Below are 22,322 nucleotides of genomic sequence, written 5' to 3' on the forward strand. Positions count from 1 at the left end.
AATGTCTATCGCTCTGGCAGAATGAGACCTACCCCCAGTCTAATGTCTCTGGGCAGAATGAGACTCACCCCCAGTCTATGGGCAGAATGAGACTCACCCCCAGTCAATGTCTCTATGTCTCTGGGCAGAATGAGACTCACTCTGTCTAATGTCTCCCGAGTGGCACAGTGGTCTAAGGCACTGCATCGCAGTGCTAGCTGTGCCACTAGAGTTCCTGGTTCGAATCCAGGCTCTGCTGTAGCCGGCCGCAACCGGGAGACCAATGGGGCGGCGCACAATTGGCCCAGCGTCGTCCAGGGTAGGGGAGGGAATGGCCGGCAGGGAGGTAGCTCAGTTGGTAGAGCATGGCGTTTGCAACGCCAGGGTTGTGGGTTTGTTTCCCATGGGGTATGAAAATTAAAAATAATAATGTATGCACTAACTGTAAGTCGCTCTGGATAAGAGCGTCTGCTAAATGACGTAAATGTAAATGTAAATGTCTCTGGGCAGAATGAGACTCACCCCCAGTCAATGTCTCTATGTCTCTGGGCAGAATGAGACTACCCCCAGTATAATGTCTCTATGTCTCTGGGCTGAATGAGACTCACCCCCAGTCTAATGTCTCTGTCTCTGGGCAGAATGAGACTCACCCCCAGTCTAATGTCTCTATGTCTCTGGGCAGAATGAGACTCACCCCCAGTCTAATGTCTCTGTCTCTGAGCAGAATGAATATCATCCCCAGTCTAATGTCTCTATGTCTCTGGGCAGAATGAGACTCACCCCCAGTCTAATGTCTATCGCTCTGGGCAGAATGAGACCTACCCCCAGTCTAATGTCTCTGGGCAGAATGAGACTCACCCAGTCTAATGTCTATTTCTCTGGGCAGAATGAGCCCTCCAGTCTAATGTCTCTATGTCTCTTGGTAGAATGAGAATCACCCCCAATCTAATGTCTCTATGTCTCTGGGCAGAATTGGAATCACCCCCAGTCTAATGTCTCTATGTCTCTGGGCAGAATGAGACTCACCCCCAGTCTAATGTCTTTATGTCTCTGGGCAGAATGAGACTCACCCCCAGTCTAATGTCTCTATGTCTCTGGGCAGAATGAGACTACCCCCAGTCTAATGTCTCTATGTCTCTGGGCAGAATGAGACCTACCCCCAGTCTAATGTCTCTGGGCAGAATGAGACTCACCCCCAGTCTAATGTCTATCGCTCTGGGCAGAATGAGACCTACCCCCAGTCTAATGTCTCTGGGCAGAATGAGACTCACCCAGTCTAATGTCTATGTCTCTGGTCAGAATGAGACTCACCCCCAGTCAATGTCTCTATGTCTCTGGGCAGAATGAGACTACCCCCAGTCTAATGTCTCTATGTCTCTGGGCAGAAGGAGAAGAACGAGGAGATGACAACCAACGTGTTCATGAATATGGTGAGCGTCAAACATTTATCTTCATCACCTCTCATCTAAGCCTCCCTCTCTTCTCATCTCTACGTTCCCCCTATCTCTTTTCAAAATATTAATTTCTGTATCTCTCTCGCATGCAGCCTGTCTCTTTCTTTCTTCTCACTTTTCGCCCGGCCTTTCTTCCCTCGCTCCCTTGGTCTGCGTTGTTAATTGGTATTGGAGAAGGCCTGAGTGTGTGTGGCAGTGTGTTTGTAAATGAGACCGCCACAGCAACGTTAGAAATTACAGCAGCACCAGAGAACTGTAGTAATGATTTCATCTGTCTGTTCCCATTCCATCATTTCTCTTTATCTCCTCCTCGTATCGTGACTTCATCTCTCTCTCTCTCTCTCTCTCTCTCTCTCTCTCTCTCTCTCTCTCTCTCTCTGTCTGTCTGCCTGTCTGCGTGGACAGACTACAGTTATCATGGAAACCAGAAGATTAGGATAATATAGAAGTCCTCAGGATTCCTCCCAACAAGGTGTGGCAGACTCCTGTCCTGCTCCGAAATAGAATAGCATAGAACGCCATCCATGTTCCATGACCAATAGTTTAGAATAGCATAGAACACCATCCATGTTCCATGACCAATAGTTTAGAATAGCATAGAACGCCATCCATGTTCCATGACCAAGTGTTTAGAATAGCATAGAACGCCATCCATGTTCCATGACCAAGAGTTTAGAATAGCATAGAACACCATCCATGTTCCATGACCAACAGTTTTTCATGACTATGTGACACTGAACAGGAAAAACTCTGCACTCCTTAGATGTCCCTAAAACTGGGGCCTTGCGGAACCGGAGGTAACCGCCCCGTCCCGTTCCTCTGTATCCCTTTTCCCCAGAGCTGAAGATTCAAATCACGTTCTGTGCATGTTTCTTTACATCTACTTCACCCTCCCTTCACATTTCTCACTGTCAATCGTGAATGATCATTCTGCAGGTTAGCGTTTTTGGAGGCAACTCTGCAGAGTGGTCACTAGCTGGCACAGCCACAAAATCATAAAATCTGATTTTAAACCTAACCCCAATCACACTGCTAACCCTAATGCCTAACACTAACCTTAAATTAAGACCAAAAAGCTTCTTTTTTTATGCATTTTTACAATATAGCCAATTCTAACTTTGCAGCTGGCCCATCTAGTGGAAATTGCTCAGTTCTGCCTCAAGGACAAGACTCATTCCAATAAGCGTCAATCTACAATAATTCTTCAAATTTTACCGGTGAAACATCCATGCAGCATCTGCATGCCAACCATTTGATCTCAATCAGTTTCATGGGGTTATGCATTTAGATGTTCTTGAGTTATGTAGGCTCTAGTGTTGTTTCGAAGTAGCCTACAGTGTTTTGATTAGCTAGCGAATTTTGATTAGTGAGCGAATTTTAGAGCAGATGGTGTTAACAAACTGTAGCATACCTGTGTTTTGTTTGAATCAAAGCACATGTTTTGCCTAGTGGCGCGCACCATAGAGTTTTGGCCGTATGAGAGAAAAATGCGACCATTCGCTCAATAATCCTAAAATCTCATGAAATTAGATAGTTTTTTTGTCTTACAGTAACATTATACTATGCTATTATATTCGGTTCTGTTAGCTCCAACGAGCACCATTCGCCAGAGTAGCCTGTTCTCTGAGCAGCTGAACAAGTAGAAGAGCTTTTTGAATAAACAGTTCAAAAACAACAGGCAAAACGTTTTGCAATGGAATCCAACTAATGAATACACCCCTGGTTTTCTGTTATACCTGATAATTACACCCACCTGGTGTCCCAGGTCTAACTCAGTCCTTGTTTAAAGGGGGAAGAATTAAAATCAGCAGTGGAACTGGGCTGGCTTCGAGGTCCAGATGTTAATTTATATTATATATTAGCATATACATGACATCAGTCAAAACACCTCAAAACAAGACATGGTATCAAGAACAAGAAAAACTTTCTGAAACGAGCCACTTATGATTCCGACATGGCAGTTTCTTGTCATTGTTGCTAGCTATCTGAACATCCAGAATCACAACAACACACAAACTTCTGCCCCATCGTTTTCGTGACGTTCTCAGCTAACCTGTCTATGACTCATTAGGATATTGCCTGTTTGACATTACTAGCAGGTGGAGTCTGTAACCTTTAATTGTGAATTTGGTTTGGGCATTGTGACATTTGTCACTATATGAAACACACACAGCATACTTGGCAGTGAAAGGGCTGGACTCTGTCATCACATTTTGATGACATTAAGTCGATTTTATAATTGTGTGTAGGGCGGTGTATGCCTACACTAGGGGCTCAATTCACTCATTGTCATACAGTAGCTGTCTTTTCTCATGGTCAGTTATAATCACAGAATGATTTTACAAGCCAGAATAATGTACCAGTGTAGTCTCCCCTCATCGGTTGATTTAGAATGTAGCCTACACCAACAGGATTAGCCAGTTCAGGTGACGGGTAGACACTTGGCAACAGGCACAGTCTAGATGACAAGGTCATAAAAATATATTCCACATACATTATGATTCAATAAAACAGATAAAGCTGTATTTGTGAACAAAGTCAGCTTGAGTAATTTGACATACAAAATAAAAACAATTCCACCAAATTAGTGCACTAGGCCTTTATTACTCCTGTATGAGCTGAGAAAAATACTCCCGTCGACAGCACACCTCCACAAATCATCTTCCCGCGGCCATGATTGTGGCTATAGGATATTCCATCTTATTCCCACACAATAGGCTTAATCTCTACTGAAAGATTCAAGTTGATGTAGCCTAGCCTTAGCAGTCATGTACCATTGAATTTGCATAACATTTTGGGTGAAGTCAGTATGAGTCAGTTAGTGTACATCGCAAAAAGGTAAAACAAGAAAAAACAGACCTAAAATAAAGTCTGTACCATTGTTCTAAAAAGAAAGGCATCAATACTCTAGTTTTTCTAAAGCATATTGAAAAACCATGTGTTGTGTGTACCTACCTACTGTTACAGAGAAACCTAACCCTGTACCTACCTACTGTTACAGAGAAACCTAACCCTGTACCTACCTACTGTTACAGAGAAACCTAACCCTGTACCAACCTACTGTTACAGAGAAACCTAACCCTGTACCAACCTACTGTTACAGAGAAACCTAACCCTGTACCAACCTACTGTTACAGAGAAACCTAACCCTGTACCAACCTACTGTTACAGAGAAACCTAACCCTGTACCAACCTACTGTTACAGAGAAACCTAACCCTGTACCTACCTACTGTTCCAGAGAAACATGAAACTCGGCGAGTTTATTGATCAAACATGGAAGAAGCGTGAAAAGTAGATTACATAAACTGTTGCATGTCCTTTTTATGCCCATGTCCTTGCATGTGTGGTAATAATGAAGTAGTCTAAACTAAGGGCTATGTCAAAGGCAATAACTATTGGCAATCACATAGGCTAGGCCTACTAACTCGGTTATCTGTAGAAGTCTAACAGAATAATTGCTTTCTTATCTCCCAGGAATCGTGTCCGCTTTTCATTTGGCCTGATTGGCTTGATTCAGACATGCAGGAGTTGGTTTCTGTCCCTGCCTGACAGGCTGAACACCGCCTTGGGATGTTTCTCAGAGTCTGTAACGTCTCCTCTACTTAAGTGTCAGTAAACCTGCCACTGGCAGATGTCGTCAGGGAGATCGCTGTACAGGCACAGCCAGTCGCTTTTGAGCCAGAACACCAGCCCCACCAATAAGCTGTTTGCGCACTCAAACCACAGGAGGTTGATGCCGACGTATGAGAGGATCCCAGGGTTCAAGAGCTCACAGGCGATACACATGGCCAGGTATGACACCGACGTATCGCTGAAGCCCAAAGTCAGGCTGAGGTAAAGGGGGGGCCTCTGCCAGTCCGCCTTCACTGCCAGTGCTTTCTCCTCGTCCTCGTCAGCCCCTGGCTGCCCCAACTTGGCATACCTGAAGCTCAAGTCGCTCTGCGCTGTTGGGTTGCCGTCGTCCCTCTGATCTGACAGCCGGTTGGCCTCCTTCAACCACGCGTACAACTGTTTGTAGTGGGGCAGCAGCACACAGGAGATGGCTACGCAGATCCCCACTGAGAAATGTACCACAAACACAGACTCCTGCACCGCGCACCCTAAAGCGTTCCTCCCTCGCTCGTATTCAACCTCTATGAGATTGGTGACAGCTGAGTAGCAGGAGCGCACGCCGGCCAGCACCCACACCAGCAGCGTCAGGGTGCAGTTCCACAGGGCCCTGCAGGCGACGGTGTGGCACGCGGCGTAGCGTGGCTTGGAGGCGTAGTCCAGCAGCCCCAGGCCTAGCACGGGCAGAGGCAATGTGTTGAACACGGCCACACATGGACACTGGGGAGCGAGCGGGTCCGTGGAACCACACAGTCGACACGGTGCACGCCAATGCCACGTCGACCAGGAAGACAGAGGCCACAGACACCGATGATGGTGTGCAGCCGCATGGTCCTGTACATCCGCAGGCACATGGACAGGACCAGGCAGTCCAGTACCACATTTAACAGAAAGATTAACAGAAACTGGCTGGTGTTGTCCTCGCGGCAGCTCCCGTCCTCTTCCCAGGACTCAATGATGGCCAGCATGCTGAAGCTTTTGCCGTTGAGACTGAGCCCAGCCCCAGAGGTCATATAATGGGTCTGTACGTTCAGATCGATGTCACCAGAAAAATCTGTTGAAGAGAGAGTGGAACAGTTAGCAGTAATCTACAAAGAGCTTCTAACAAGCAATTGCCTGGCCTCTTGTGACACGTATACAGAAACAAGACCTTAGGGAAGTCGCAAATCAGAAACTTCAACTCTCCCTTTCATTGGATGTAGCATCCCTTATTGTTTGGATTCCACCAACCACAAGTGTTTAAAAAATACAGTAGCCTCATACAGTTAACTAGTGACAGGCTGGAGCTAGTCAAAGGCTAACATTACCAGGTATGGCAATCCATTGACTATATTTTCAGCTATAGAAAACAAGTTTGCCCCAGTGTAGGAGGAAATGCATGCCTTCTTCTGAGACAATGCAATTGCCTAACCCAGATATTTTTCACATACAGTAACAGGAATCTTCAAAGATGAAAAGCTTCAAAACTATCATGCTGATCTCATGGACTGCTAGTCCTTGCATCCAGAGCTCCATCTATGAATATGAGCTTGATTGGATCTTTCAGCCCCATCCCTCAGCTTAATTGCAAACCAAGTGACAGGGCTGCCTTTGACTTAATTAGAAATTAAGAATTGTTTTACAACAACATGAAAAAGCTATTGATCCCTGTAATACTGTGATCATTTGAACACTTCACATTTAGGATCTACCTCTCAATTGTTGTGGGTAATTCTGGTGTAAACTGAATTTTCAGGTGAACCAAAAGAAGAGCAGTTGTTGATATCAATAAAAAATATATCCGGTCTATTACAAGAATTCAGGGAGAACACCTTCAGAGCAAAGAAAATGTCTAATGGGCCTCTTGGAGTCTCCTGAGTGGCGCAGTGGTCTAAGGCACTGCATCGCAGTGCTAACTGTGCCACTAGATCCTGGTTCGAATCCAGGCTCTGTCGCAGCCGGCCGTGACCGGGAGACTCATGGGCGGTGCACAATTGGCCCAGCGTCGTCCAGGGTAGGGGAGGGAATGGCCGGCAGGGATGTAGCTCAGTTGATAGAGCATGGCGTTTGCAATGCCAGGGTTGTGGGTTCGATTCCCACGGGGGGCCAGTATAAAAAAAAAAAAAAAAAGATGTATTCACTAACTGTAAGTGGCTCTGGATAAGAGCGTCTGCTAAATGACGTAAATGTAAAATGAGACAGGCCCTTTATATTCTAATCAGACAGTACCAAATGTTTTCTAAACATCAGCCCTAGAGGCTTGTATGAAGGCTACAGAATCACACAGTGTTCATAATGTCATCAATACAATGATAATTAATCAGTGTGTCCTTTTACCTTCAGTTACTCTGGCGTCAATCACTATCAAACGATATAGGAACAATCAAAGGCCACTGTGCCACCAGGATGGAGCTAGCATGCCATGATGTTTTTATACATACAAAGCTGTTCATTTTAGTCTATTCAAACAGACCCCATTTCAAAGGAAACAAGCACTCATTAAGATCATTAACGTTTTCTTGTGGTTTTTATGGAAAGTTTTCTTCCTTTACTGAGAGCGGAATTTAGAGTTTATCGGTGTTAATGTGTACAATGTATATTTTTTGGAACATTCCCAGAATATTACCAAGAACTGACATAAAAGAGAAACATACGTTCTCTGAACATTCTGAGAACATCGCTTAAGTCATACCATTTTTTTTTACGTTCCCTAAATGTAGTAAAAATATGACAATTAAATAGAATCACATGGGAACTTGTGTGGAAGGTTCTGTGGAAGTACTGAAATTCCAACAGAAGAACGTTGTTTCTTAACATTCTTGGAGCAATTTGAGAACATGACTTTAAATAGAACCATGAGTAAACATGTAGGAAACTTTATGCTGTAGTACTGAAATTCTAACAGAAGAACGTTGTTTCTTAATGTTCTCTGAACTATTTGAGAACATTCCCAATATCAAACCAGTTGGAGAACGTTCCTAGAACATTACCAACATTTTTATTAAATGTAACCATGTTTGAACTTTTAGGAAACGTTCTGTTAAAGTAATGAAAAATATAGTTGTTTTCAAGTTCCTTGGAATGTTCAAAAGCCAAGCAACTATCCTGCACCATTCCCAGAAAGTTGTGGGAAGGTTTTATGCAAAATAACCATAGGACAACCACGCACTCACCAAGCTCTAAGAAACATCTGGTTCTCAGAATGTTATGTGCTAGCTGGGAGACAAATGTTCAGTTTTACCTGTCAGGAAACGTATGGCTTTGTTCCCAGAACCAATGGGAAACCAAAAACGTATGTTCCCACAACTTCCAAGGAACCAAATGTTTGCTGGTTAAATAGATTTTTGTCAAATGTAACATTTAAAGAAGCTCATTAACACTCCATTGTCTGATCATTCTATTTGCAATCTATTTTTATCTCCGATTGTTCCACTATTCCAGAAATGATTGAATTCCTTCAGCCCCATCCCTCAGCTTAATTGCAAACCAAGTGACAGGACTGCCTTTGATTCAATTCAAAATTAAGAATTGTTTTACAATAACACGAAAAATCTAGCAATCCACTTAATACTGTGATCATTTGAACACTTCGCATAGGCTCTACCTCTCAATTGTTGTGAGTAATCCTGGTATAAAGGGAATTTTCAGGTGAACCAAAAGGAGAGCAGTTGTTGATATCAATTAAAAATCTATCCGGTCTATTACAAGAATTCAGGGAGAACACCTCCTGAGCAGAAGCAAAGAAAATGTCTAATGGGCCTCTTGGAGACAGGCCCTTTCTGACAGCTGCTACAGAATTACAGTGTTCATAATGTCGTGGTCCTCTGTAGCTCAACTGGTAGAGCACGGCGCTTGTAACGCCAAGGTAGTGGGTTCGATCCCCGGGACCACCCATACACAAAAATGTATGCACGCATGACTGTAAGTCGCTTTGGATAAAAGCGTCTGCTAAATGGCATATTATTATTATTATTATCAATACCATGCTAATCAGTGTGTCCTCAGTCCTTGTACCTTCAGTAGCTTATGGTGTCCATCACTATCGATATGAGAACAATCCATAACGTTCAGTAACAAGTATAGTGACCATCAACCCGTACACATGAGTCACACAAATAGAGCACAGGAAATCATGTGCATTATAGAAAGAGAAAACATATAAATATGCTAAGCATTGTGTTAATTACTCTTAACTGAATATTCATCGTCATCTTCCATTACAGTCCCCCGTTTTGGTCATTCGACATACACATCAAAAGTGGCATGCCAATGACCAATCATTATCTCAATACATTTTCAATTTTAAGATTACTAAAAGTTTCACAGTATTCAAATAAACAATTTTGGCCATCCCATATCAATTACAGGCAGGTCTTACTCCACCCTCCCTCTCTTAATTTCTTCAGTAGCCTGTTCTCTGAGCAGCCGAATGAGTAGAGCAGAGACCGTGAGTAAAGTAGAGAATCCTGCACATGGTCAGAAGCTTCGGACCTTTAGCTGTCGGGAGAGGGGTTCAGAGAAGTCGGATCCGCAGCCACTCCGTTTAAAGTCCAAATGGTCAGGAAAAAACGTTTGGCCCTAACATAATCTCTAGGTATTGTTCAAAGACTGATAGAGGCTGATTTACTAGGGCATTGTAGATTCAGTCATACTGGGTATGTAGTTCATGCAGGGCTCCCTTGAAGAGGAGACCTTGGTCTCAATGGGACTCCCCTGCCTAAATAAATGTAAAAAATTAAAAGTGCATCACATTATGTGTACCTCCTTATCCACACAATAATGATGGCCAGTTTGATGTGGCTCTGTATGTCAACGTGCTGGTCAACAGTGATGGGACAGTCAACTGGCTGCCTCCTGCTATCTACCGCAGCAGCTGCCCTATAAACCAGGACAGCATAGCCAGACCTGGGTTCAAATAATATTTAAGATCTTTCAAATACTTTGAGCGTTTGCGTTAGCCTGCCTGGAGTGCCAGATGGGCGGGGGGGTGCTGTAATAACTCCTCCTTGCCTATAGGTGGCGTACTTCCCGTTTGACTGGCAGAGCTGCATCATAGTGTTTCGCTCCTACACCTACGACTCATCAGAGGTGGACCTCCAATATGCCCTGAATGAGAACGGAGAGGATATACATGAGATTATCATAGATGAGAACTCCTTCGCTGGTCAGTGTCTTCTCTCATCTCGCCCGGCCTCTCTTTTGTCTCCTACTTTTGTCATCTTCTCTGCTCTGCTCTCCTAGCACCACAATGCACCTTTTTTTTTTTTTACGCCCCTGTTCCCTGTCACCTCCTTCCTCTCTCCCTCCACACTCTCCCCTCATCTCCCTCTCCACAGAGAACGGGGAGTGGGCGATCTGCCATAAGCCCAGCAGGAAGAACGTGAACCCTGGGGACCTGTATGAAGACATCACCTTCTATCTCATCATCCAGAGGAAGCCTCTCTTCTACGTCGTTAACATCTTCGCCTTCTGACTCATGTCAGTCGCATGCAGGCACAACATGCCACACATGCACATTGTCTCATTGGCATGTGTAACTTGCATTGAGATGGAAAGAGGGCACACTTGCCACCAAGCATGCTTTAGCATGGGCAGCACAAAGATAGGACGTGTGGCCTCTTATCTCTATGATAACTTGAGATGGGTAACTTGCCATAGTTTATTACAAAGCAAGGAAGTATCATTAAGAATATATGTTGTGCTCTGGGGAAGATGTTTATGTAGTCTATTTATTTATTTTTTAGAGCAGGGGTCTCAAACTGGCGGTCTGCGAGCCAGATGCGGCCCGTGAACCGATTTAACATGGCCCGCAGTTGTAAAATAAACAATATTTGTCTTTAGGTGGTTCATAATGTTTAAGCCCATTCTTTATTACTTCAATAGTCGGCATGTTTTAACCCTGTGTTTCCCTTTCTCTCCTAGGTGAGAAGAGGACCCTGTCCATCTCTGTGTTCATGCTGCTGCTGCCTGACAAGGTCCCTGAGACCTCCCTGGCTATCCCTCTTATAATTAACTATGTCATGTTCACCATGATCCTGGTAACCTTCTCAGTCATCCTCAGTGTGGTGGTCCTCAACCTGCACCACCGGACCCCCTCCACACACATTATGCCCCCCAGGGTGCGCAAGGTGAGCTGTAGCCTACATGACAGCGCTATGGAGTCTGTATGAGATATAGACTCTAGGATTCTGCTTCTGCTTTTTCTGCTTCTTCTTCTGCTTCTTCTGCTTCTTCTGCTTCTTCTTCAGCTACTTCTGCTTCTTTTTCTGCTACTTCTGCTTCTTCTTCTGCTTCTTCTATGCCAAGGGGCCATATGTTTGCTACTTTCTGCTAAAACCTTGACCTTTGACCCCTCATCCAGGTGTTCATCCACTTCCTGCCAAAGTACCTGGGCATGCAGAAGCCACACGCAGAGGAGCCCCTGGAGGAGGAGCCTAGTGATGACACGCCCCTCCAGAGCGTCGATGGAAGAAGGTCGGGGGGAGAGTACTTCTTCAGGAAGATTAACCCTGAACTGGTCCTACCCTGGAGAGGCAGGTAAGTTATCAACTACCAAGACATGCATGCACACACAAACACACACACACACACACACACACACAGAACAGGGATCCACCAGTAGATCACAGCTACTTTATTTTGGGTCGTGGTTTGAGACTACAGTCTGTCTTGGCTAGAAAGATTTTATGGTGAAGAGATTGTTATTCGAGTGAATACAACCTAGCCAAAGCAGGAATCTTCTCTACAGCACTATCCAAAGTATAAATGCCTTTTTATCCAGTGCCAGCCTTGCTATTACAATTAGGTCCACTGTGTGCCCAGTCTTGGCAGTAGTATAATCTTCACTAGACCAATAGATGTCTCATCTCAGGGATATACAGCCCCAGTAAAGTATAAGTCTGGCATTGTAGTTCTATTCCTCCTATCCCTATGGCCTTTATCCAGGGGTATTCAACTCTTACCAAATGAGGTCCGGAGCCTGCTGGTTTTCTGTTCTGCCTGATAATTAATTGCACCCACCTGGTGTCCCAGGTCTAAATCAGTCCCTGATTAGAGGAGAACAATGAAAATACGCAGTGGAACTGGCTTCGAGGTCCAGAGTTGAGTTGAGGGCTCTATACTAAACGATCAATAGATGACCTCTCCATATTCGCTCCACTATCCCAATAGTCTAGCACTGTAGCCCCTATTCTTCCTGTCTCCATCTCTTCCAACCCTCAATAGATGCCTCCTCTCCATAGCCTCTTCAATATACTCACCATAGCATCTATAATACTCTACTATACTATACTCTCCACAGTCCACTCAGTGATGATATTTAGTTGGCCCCCCAGTAATCTGTGAGTGTCATCCCAGTCTCACCATCCAGAGTGGGACGATGGCGCCAGTGTCAACTCAACTGTTCCTTGAGCGAGAGAGTAGTGATTCAACTCACTCTTTCTGTGGTCACAGAGCAAATTAGAGACCAGGGCCCAGATTCACAAAACCTTCTAAAGAAGAAAATTGTTCATAACTGCCATTTTTTCCTTAACTATAGACTTAAGAAGAAAGTTAATGCAAAGTTGCTATTCCTCAAAAAGGTTATTGACAATGTTCTTGCGTTCTTTTTTATGTTTCTCCTTAAGCAATGTTCTTAATTCCCAGGTACCTAAACCCTTGTCTTAAACTCAGGGCAGTGAGAGAATAAGCTCATGAAAGCAATAGAACATGTTTAATTCACTCATACACTTCATCTGAAAGTTTCAATATTGATTATTTTAAACCCAAGAACATGTTTTAGAACAGTAATCTCAGTATGAAATATGCTAACATGATTGTCATTGCTAGCTAGATAGCTAGCTAAATCGGTTGACTCACTCATTTGACGGCTACATGGAGCAGGCCTTTGCCGAGAAGCTGCTTAAATACCAGCCCCTCGTGGCATGCTTGGACAGCCTCGGGTGTAGGTGCAAGATGGTGGCGCTGATATTTGGCAGTCTCGGCCACGTACACAGGCTTGCAGTGCGTGGCCTCCAGATTGCGGGTCTGACAAAAACTTGGGCAAAGCAATTGGCTAGGTACTGCTCCATTGTAGCTGTCGTGGTCAGCTTATCTGTTTGGAGAAGGATGTGCTTTCTGTACCCTTGAGTGCCATGCATACAGGGACCTTTGAAATGTTTGGATCCTTTTTTTGTCATATTTGATTGGTGGATTCAAATAAAGTATTTAAAATGTGTGTGTCAAAATCAAATAGAATTTTATTGGTTGCGTACACATATAGTATTTTGCAGATGTTATCGCGGGTGTAGCGAAATGCTTATGTTCCTAGCTCCAACAATGCAGTAATACCTATAACAATACAAAACAATACACGCAAATCCTAACAATACAAATAAAAGAGTTGGCACAGATGGTGGTCACACACTACAAGATTCTTCACTTGGTCGTGAGGATTCCCGATACCACGCTGTCTCGCAAAAACACTGATGTGATTAGAATGTTAACGTAGCTAGAATGAGCTGTGCCTCAAAGCAGGCTCATAAACGTTTTCAGTCAGAAATTCACACTTGCCATACAGAGTTGAAATGTCTAGCCATCATTTTGAATTGAGTAACATTGCTGGTGAACTTCTCACATTAAACGAGCGCCTGTGTGTGTGTGTGTGTGTGTGTGTGTGTGTGTGTGTGTGTGAGTGAGATCTTTCCACCTCAGGGCCCAGCTATGCTCCGTCCTGCCTACTGCGTGTGTGTGTGTGTGTGTGTGTGTGTGTGTGTGTGTGTGTGTGTGTGTGTGTGTGTGTGTGTGTGTAGTGAGTGAGATCTTTCCACCTCAGGGCCCAGCTATGCTCCGTCCTGCCTACTGCGTGTGTGTGTGTGTGTGTGTGTGTGTGTGTGTGTGTGTGTGTGTGTGTGTGAGTGAGATCTTTCCCCCTAAGGGCCCAGCTATGCTCCGTCCTGCCTACTGCGTGTGTGTGTGTGTGTGTGTGTGTGTGTGTGTGTGTGTGTGTGTGTGTGTGTGTGTGAGTGAGATCTTTCCCCCTATGCTCCGTTGTACTGTGTGTGTGTGTGTGTGTGTGTGTGAGTGAGATCTTTCCACCTCAGGGCCCAGCTATGCTCCGTCCTGCCTACTGCGTGTGTGTGTGTGTGTGTGTGTGTGTGTGTGTGTGTGTGTGTGTGTGTGTGTGTGTGTGTGTGTGTGTGTGTGTGTGTGTGTGTGTGTGTGTGAGTGAGATCTTTCCCCCTCAGGGCCCAGCTATGCTCCGTCCTGTCTACTGCATGACAGCAGCAGTCCAGGGCTTCTATTCATGACCACAGACAGATGGAGCCTGCCTCGCTCTGTCTCTCTCTCATTCTCTATCTCACACACAGTCACATAAACAGACAGATATAGTTTACAAACACACACAGACACCCACACTTAGAGAGTAAACAAATAGAGGCACACATACTCATGAACACATACATAGCGCACCTACTCACATCCTCTTACACACACACACACACACACACACACACACGAACAGACAGAACAGAGACCCACCAGTATATAACTACTTTATTTTGGGTTGTGGTTTGAGACTACAGTCTGTCTTGGCTAAAAATATTTTATGGTGAAGAGATTGTTATTCGAGTGAATACAAGCAAGCCAAAGCAGGAATCTTCTCTACAGCACTATCCAAAGTATAAATGCCTTTTTCTCCAGTGCCAGCCTTGCTATTACAATTAGGTCCACTGTGTGCCCAGTCTTGGCAGTAGTATAATCTTCACTAGACCAATAGATGTCTCATCTCAGGGATATACAGCCCCAGTAAAGTATAAGTCTGGCATTGTAGTTCTATTCCTCCTATCCCTATGGCCTTTATCCCACACACAGACACACACACACACAGATACACACACATACACTTAATCCCCCTTTCTTTACCGGAACTGGTCTGGTTTCCTACTTCCCCAGTGTGAGGGGAGATATCCGGTGTCGCCCTGTGTCCCTGGTGACATATCATGCTCCCCTCAGTGACACCCTAGCACACACACACACACACACACACACACACACTCACTCCCTTGGCCTTTGTGTTGCCAGGAGGTTATGATGCCCACATGGTGGTGGAGGTGGTGGTTCCAGCCTAACAGGTGGGCCCTGGTGCCAGTCTGGCCTCCCTATAGAGGTGATAACTGATAGATACTGAATGTCCCTGGTGCCAGTCTGGCCTCCCTATAGAGGTGATAACTGATAGATACTGAATAGCCCTGGTGCCAGTCTGGCCTCCCTATAGAGGTGATAATTGATATATACTGAATAGCCCTGGTACCTGTCTGGCCTCCCTAAAGAGGTGATAACTGATAGATACTGAATGGCCCTGGTGCCAGTCTGGCCTCCCTATAGAGGTGATAACTGATCGATACTGAATGGCCCTGGTGCCAGTCTGGCCTCCCTATAGAGGTGATAACTGATACATTCTGAATAGCCCTGGTACCTGTCTGGCCTCCCTAAAGAGGTGATAACTGATAGATACTGAATAGCCCTGGTACCTGTCTGGCCTCCCTATAGAGGTGATAACTGATACATTCTGAATGGCCCTGGTGCCAGTCTGGCCTCCCTAAAGAGGTGATAACTGATACATTCTGAATAGCCCTGGTACCTGTCTGGCCTCCCTAAAGAGGTGATAACTGATAGATACTGAATAGCCCTGGTACCTGTCTGGCCTCCCTATAGAGGTGATAACTGATAGATACTGAATAGCCCTGGTACCTGTCTGGCCTCCCTATAGAGGTGATAACTGATAGATACTGAATAGCCCTGGTACCTGTCTGGCCTCCCTATAGAGGTGATAACTGATAGATACTGAATGGCCCTGGTGCCAGTCTGGCCTCCCTATAGAGGTGATAATTGATAGATACTGAATGGCCCTGGTGCCAGTCTGGCCTCCCTATAGAGGTGATAACTGATAGATACTGAATAGCCCTGGTGCCAGTCTGGCCTCCCTATAGAGGTGATAACGGATAGATACTGAATAGCCCTGGGCCTGGCTAATGAACACACACATCTCTCATCAGCTGTGTGACTATAAAACAGTGCCAAAGAAAGAATGTCATATGAAATAGTAAAATAGACATGATGTCCCTCAATTTTTTATTGTATCTCCATAAGACCAATTGTACATGTATGGTGTAATAATTATTCAAAATATTCGGTGAGCATCACTGAAAATATGTATATATTGATACGATATATTGATATTGATACTTCTATAGGGATATATTGATATAGGGATATATTGCTATTGATATTGATATTGATATAGTGATAGATTGATATTGATATAGTGATAGATTGATATTGATATAGTGATAGATTGATATAGTGATAGATTGATATTGATATAGTGATAGATTGATATAGTGATAGATTGATATTGATATAGTGATAGATTGATATAGTGATAGATTGATATTGATATAGTGATAGATTGATATTGATATAGTGATAGATTGATATTGATATAGTGATATATTGATAGACAACCCTGTTACTGTACATGGGTGTTACAGGCATATTGAGGGGACAGGGGTGCGTGGCAGGCACCCGTTAACACCATGTTTGTGGAGCAGGTTGACCCAACATTGTTGTGTTACTACGAGGGTGGCGGGTCTGTGGGGTGGTATGTATGGCTGTGCGTGAGGTAAGCTACAGTATATAAAGGACATTCAGTATATTGGGTATATATTATATTACCTCTGCTGTGTTGATGCCTCAGGTCACTGTGATGATCCTTATAGGAAACTAACGTCCTTGACAGAGAGTCTGTGTTTCCATTTCAATCAAACAATTGCTCACATCAAATCAAAATCAAATCAAAGTTTATTGGTTGCATACACAGGTTTGCAGATGTTATCACAGGTGCAGCAGAATGCTGTGTTTCTATCTCCAACAGTGCAGTACTAATACCTAGCAATACAAAACAATACGCACATAATCCAAAAAGTAAAAAGAAAGACATTTTGAAATATCAGAAGGATCAATGTCAAAGTCCGGAATATATATGATGAGGTGTATAGACATTATGGACAGTATATGACTAGAAAAGGTGTGTACAGCAGTAGTTATATAGGATGAGCCTTTACTAGAATACTGTATATACATATGAAGTGGGCAAAACAGCTTGTAAACATTAAAGTGACCAGGGTTCAAAGCAGTCTCTAAGGTTAAGGGCAGGGTACTGGGCGGAGGCCGGCTAGTGGTGACTGTTTAACAGTCCTTTGTTAACCAATGGATATACAGTAGTTCAACCTGGACTCAGGGGTAGACATAACATAGTAAATTTAAATCCGGGACACTCCAATTAGTATGAAATGTTACGTTTCGTAAGGTATGTATTAATTTGTGGATGTCGATCATCCATTTCGTATGATATGTTACGATTTATAATTTGTACGATATCTTACGAATTGCAATTCATACAATATCTTACGAATTTGCTAAACGTTACGAATTTGTTTTACGGTAGCTAACGGTGGCTAACACTAACATTAGCATTAGCTAGGTGGCTAACGTCAGCTGGGTTAGAGGTTATGGTTATGGTTAAATGCTAAGGTTAGGGTTAGGTTAAAGGGTTACGTTTTAGGGTTAGAGGAAGGTTTAGCTAACATGTTAAGTAGCTCAAAAGTAGTAAGTAGTTGCAAAGTTACTAATTAGCTAAAATGCTATAGTTGTCTGTGATGAGATTCGAACGCGCAACCTTTGGGTTGCTAGATGTTTGCATTATACGCCCACCCATCCACCCTGACCAACTACCCTACTTTCGTTTTTACCTTAAGTAACCATCTGTCTTATGTAACCTTACCAAACATAACATATCATACTAATTTCAGTGTCCCGGATTTACATTTACTATGTTATGTCTAGTTTATGAGACCAGGCTGAATAGTTTCACATGTTCTATAAGAAAATTGTCACATGTTCATTGTCTGTTCTCTATGTGAATTGGTGGATGTTCTGGTGTGGAGTGAGAGTGAGAGTACAGTGCAGCTCCAGGGGTTCTTTGACAGTGACGACTACTGTCTGATCCTCCCCCCGGACCTCAAGTCAGCCATAACTGACGTCACATACATGGCTGAGCACCTGAAGAAGCAGGACGGTACCGACTCAGTGGGCACCGCACACACACACACACACCACACACACACACACACACAACCTCCCCCTCGCTTCTCATTAAATTCATCTCCATTCTCTAGTCCCAGAGCACAGTCAGTGTTCCCAGCATGCTCTAGTGATGTCCATGTGTTACTGCAGACATACTGTTCTTCAATACTTCCATACTTACGTATGTCTCTATGTCTCTTTGTGCGTGTGCCTGTGTGTGTTCGCCCTACAGGAGACAGGAGACTGGCAGTACGTAGCCATCGTGGTGGACAGGCTGTTCCTGTGGCTGTTTGTCATCGTCTCTACTCTGGGGACGATCCCTTCCTCCTGAGGCCGTAGTCCATTCACACACCCCAGTACAGCTACTCTGTTGCCCACAAGGGATTACAAGAACTACACTTCCCATAATTCCATAACTGAGTGCCAACTTGTTTTGTATGAATAGGGCCAGAGGTATTCCCTGGTAAAACTCAGGGCCCTATGTATAATTGTCACTGTTGCATTGTTTGGGATGACACAGTACCATGTACTTTTATATGAATAGTCCCCTTCTCCAATTCTAATCTAATATATACGGTTTATAGATTAGCATCTATTTATACAAATAGTACTAATATAATATTTATATAAGTTATGAATTTAATATATTTCATCTTCTAAGGTTTGACCTCTTGTGATATTAAAGGACTGAATCCATGTACCAACCATTGTCGTAGAATTATTCTCTGTAGAGAGGTTAGCCTGGGTGCCAGTCTGTTTCTGCTCTCTTGCTAACTCCTTATGGAATTGTCGTGCCATGTTTGGCTCGGCAATGACAGAAAAGGAGTTGGCAAGAGCACAAACAGATCTGGAACCAGGCTATAGTAAAAGGCTATTGTAGTTTCTCTAGTCTGAGTGTAAAGTCCCATGCTTGTATTGGCAGATTGACTCCATTGTTGGCCTCATTACTTTCCTTATTCTCCCATGATTAAACTCAGCATCCTCTTATACCAAGCTATACTAATGACCCATTCAAATACAGTCTGCATCTGAAAAAGCACCTTATTCAGTATATAGTGATAGACTGTGGTCAAAAGTAGTGCACTATATAGGGAATAGGGTTCTGTTTAGGCTGCAACCCTAGAGTGATTTATAGAGGTTGAAATTCGAAAGAAACTGATGTTTTGGGAGAGCGAAATAATGGTGATTAACCTCTCACCACCTGCAGTTAGTCATTTAGACAGAGGGGGGCAGCAGACTGCAATGTATATTCACCTTCTACTGTTATTAGCTCCACTCCACTGAGTTTGTGAGCATGTGACTGCATTACCGTTGCTTTCACTTTGAGTTTGAGCTATTTCAAAAGTCTTGAGTAGATACACAACACCTCACAAAATGAGTTTTTGTAGAACACTTTTCTTTATTACTTACATCCTGTAGATAAATTGAATAAACAATTTGTATGTTTTCTTTTCATAATGATAATGGTGAAATATAAATGAATAGATGATTTATGAACTACTTCTATGTTTCACACTTCAACTATTTATGTAGGATTTCTTTGTTTTCATTTTTACATGTAATCTTCCACCTATTGTTAAGAATTCCAAAAAAGTTGTCCATGTTGAAGGTTAACTGTCCTCAACAACACTCTTAAACTGTTACATAACATTGTCTTTGCATTGAATGCTCCTCCTCCTTCTTTCCTCCCTCTCCTCATCTCTAACGTCGCCCCTTGATTACTTTCAAGTGCACTGCTACCTAGTAACCCCAGGACTACACTATGTGCTTTGTAACCCTGGGAGCAGCAGCAGGTAAATGCTTAGAGTTGTAAACAGGCTATTCACATATCAATGCACCATTCCAAGACCCATTGTTTTGGTCCAGAGATGTTTCTATGAGAACTCACATACCGTTGGCCTATAATTGGCCTCAGACTCAGTTTACTCTCTCCCAAATACTCTTTAAATGAAATTGTATTGGTCCTGTACACATATTTTGCAGATGTTATCACAGGTGCAGCGAAATGCTTATGTTTCTAGCTCCAATAGTGCATTATACCTAACAATACAAAACAATACACACAAATCCCAAAAATAAAGAAATAAAGAAATATCTTCATATAAATAAAGTGTAGTCCCGTGTAGCTCAGTTGGTAGAGCATGGCGTTTGCAACGCCAGGGTTGTGGGTTCGATTCCCACGGGGGGGGGCAGTATGAAAAATGTATACACTCACTAAATGTAAGTCGCTCTGGATAAGAGCGTCTGCTAAATGACAAAAATGTAAAAAGTGTAGTGCCTTCGGAAAGTATTCAGACCCCTTGACTTTTTCCACATTTTGTTAGGTTACTGCCTTATTCTAAAATGTATTCAATGACGCTACAAGCTTGGCACACCTGTATCTGGGGAGTTTCTCCCATTCTTCTCTGCAGATCCTCTCAAGCTCTGTCAGGTTGGATGGGGAGCATTGCTGCACAGCTATTTTGAGGTCTCTCCAGAGATCGGGTTCAAGTCCGGGCTATGGCTGGGCCACTCAAGGACATTCAAAGACTTGTCCCGAAGCCACTCCTGCGTTGTCTTGGCTGTGTGCTTAGGGTCGTTGTCCTGTTAGAAGGTGAACCTTCGCCCCAGTCTGAGGTCCTGAGCACTCTGGAGCAGGTTTTCATCAAGGATCTCTCTGTACTTTGCTCCGTTCATCTTTCCCTCGATCCTGACTAGTCTCCCAGTCCCTGCTGCTGAAAAACATCCCCACAGCATGATGCTGCCATCACCATGCTTCACCGTAGGGATGGTGCCAGGTTTCCTCCAGATGTGACGGTTGGCATTCAGGGCAAAGAGTTCAATCTTGGTTTCATCAGACCAGAGAATCTTGTTTCTCATGGTCTGAGAGTCTTTAGGTGCCTTTTGGCAAACTACAAGCGGGCTGTCATGTGTCTTTTACTGAGGAGTGGCTTCCGTCTGGCCACTCTACCATAAAGGCCTGATTGGTGGAGTGCTGCAGAGATGGTTGTACTTCTGGAAGGTTCTCCCATCTCCACAGAGGAACTCTAGAGCTCTGTCAGAGTGACCATCGGGTTCTTGGTCAGCTCCCCCGATTGCTCAGTTTGGCCAGGCAGTCAGCTCTAGGAAGAGTCTTGGTGGTTCCAAACTTCTTCCATTTAAGAATGATGGAGGCCACTGTGTTCTTGGGGACCTTCAAAGCTGCAGAAATGTTTTGGTACTCTTCCCCAGATCTGTGCCTCGACACAATCCTGTCTTGGGTTTTGCTCTGACATGCACTGTCAACTGTGGACCTTATATAAACAGGTGTGTGCCTTTCCAAATCATGTCCAATCAATTGAATTTTCCACAGGTGGACTCCAATCAAGTTGTAGAAACATCTCAAGGATGATCAATGGAAACAGGATGCACCTGAGCTCAATTTCAAGTCTCATAGCAAAGGGTCTGAATACTTACGTAAATAAGGTATTTCTGTTTTTGATTTTTAATAAATTTGCAAAAATGTATTACAATATGTTTTCGCTTTGTCATTATGGGGTATTGTGTGTATATTTGTTGTATTAAATCCATTTTAGAATAAGGTTGTAACGTATCAATGTGGATAGAAAAGGTGTGTACAGCAGTATTTATACAGTATAGGATGAGCCTTGAGTAAAATACAGTATAAACATATGAAGTGGGTAAAACAGTATGTAAACATTATTAAAGTGACCAGTGTTCAATGACTCTATGTACATAGGGCAGCAGTCTCTAAGGTGCAGGGTTGAGTACCGGGTGGTAGCCGGCTAGAACAGTGACAGAGTTCAGGGCAGGGTACTAGGCGGAGGCCGGCTAGTGGTGACTATTTAACAGTCTGATGGCCTGGCGATAGAAGCTGTTTTTCAGTCTCTCGGTCCCAGCTTTGATGCATCTGTACTGTCTCCGCCTTCTAGATGGTAGTGGGGTGAACACGGGCCTGGCTCGGGTGGCTGAGGTCCTTGATTATCTTCTTGGCCTTCCTGTGACACCGGGTGATGTAGATCAATTGGTGGTAATGTTTTCTCATTGCCAGGTCTCCTTTGAAAGAGAGGTATTTTGATCTCAATGGGACAACCTGGTAAAAGAAATGTTCAATTCAAACCACCAACTGAGGTATGAGTACAAACTACGATGACATACGCTACATACTGTAGTCTTTTGTTTAACCAGCCATCAAA

At 43.7% G+C, this 22,322-nt stretch overlaps 1 pseudogene; it reads left to right on the plus strand.

Moving 5' to 3' along the window:
• The first annotated feature begins 1,264 nt into the window (after positions 1-1,264).
• LOC121572605 lies at positions 1,265-18,732 on the plus strand (annotated as a pseudogene).
• Positions 18,733-22,322: the final 3,590 nt, after the last annotated feature.

This window comes from Coregonus clupeaformis, chromosome 16, assembly GCF_020615455.1.
Source record: "Coregonus clupeaformis isolate EN_2021a chromosome 16, ASM2061545v1, whole genome shotgun sequence".
Taxonomy (NCBI): Eukaryota; Metazoa; Chordata; class Actinopteri; order Salmoniformes; family Salmonidae; genus Coregonus; species Coregonus clupeaformis.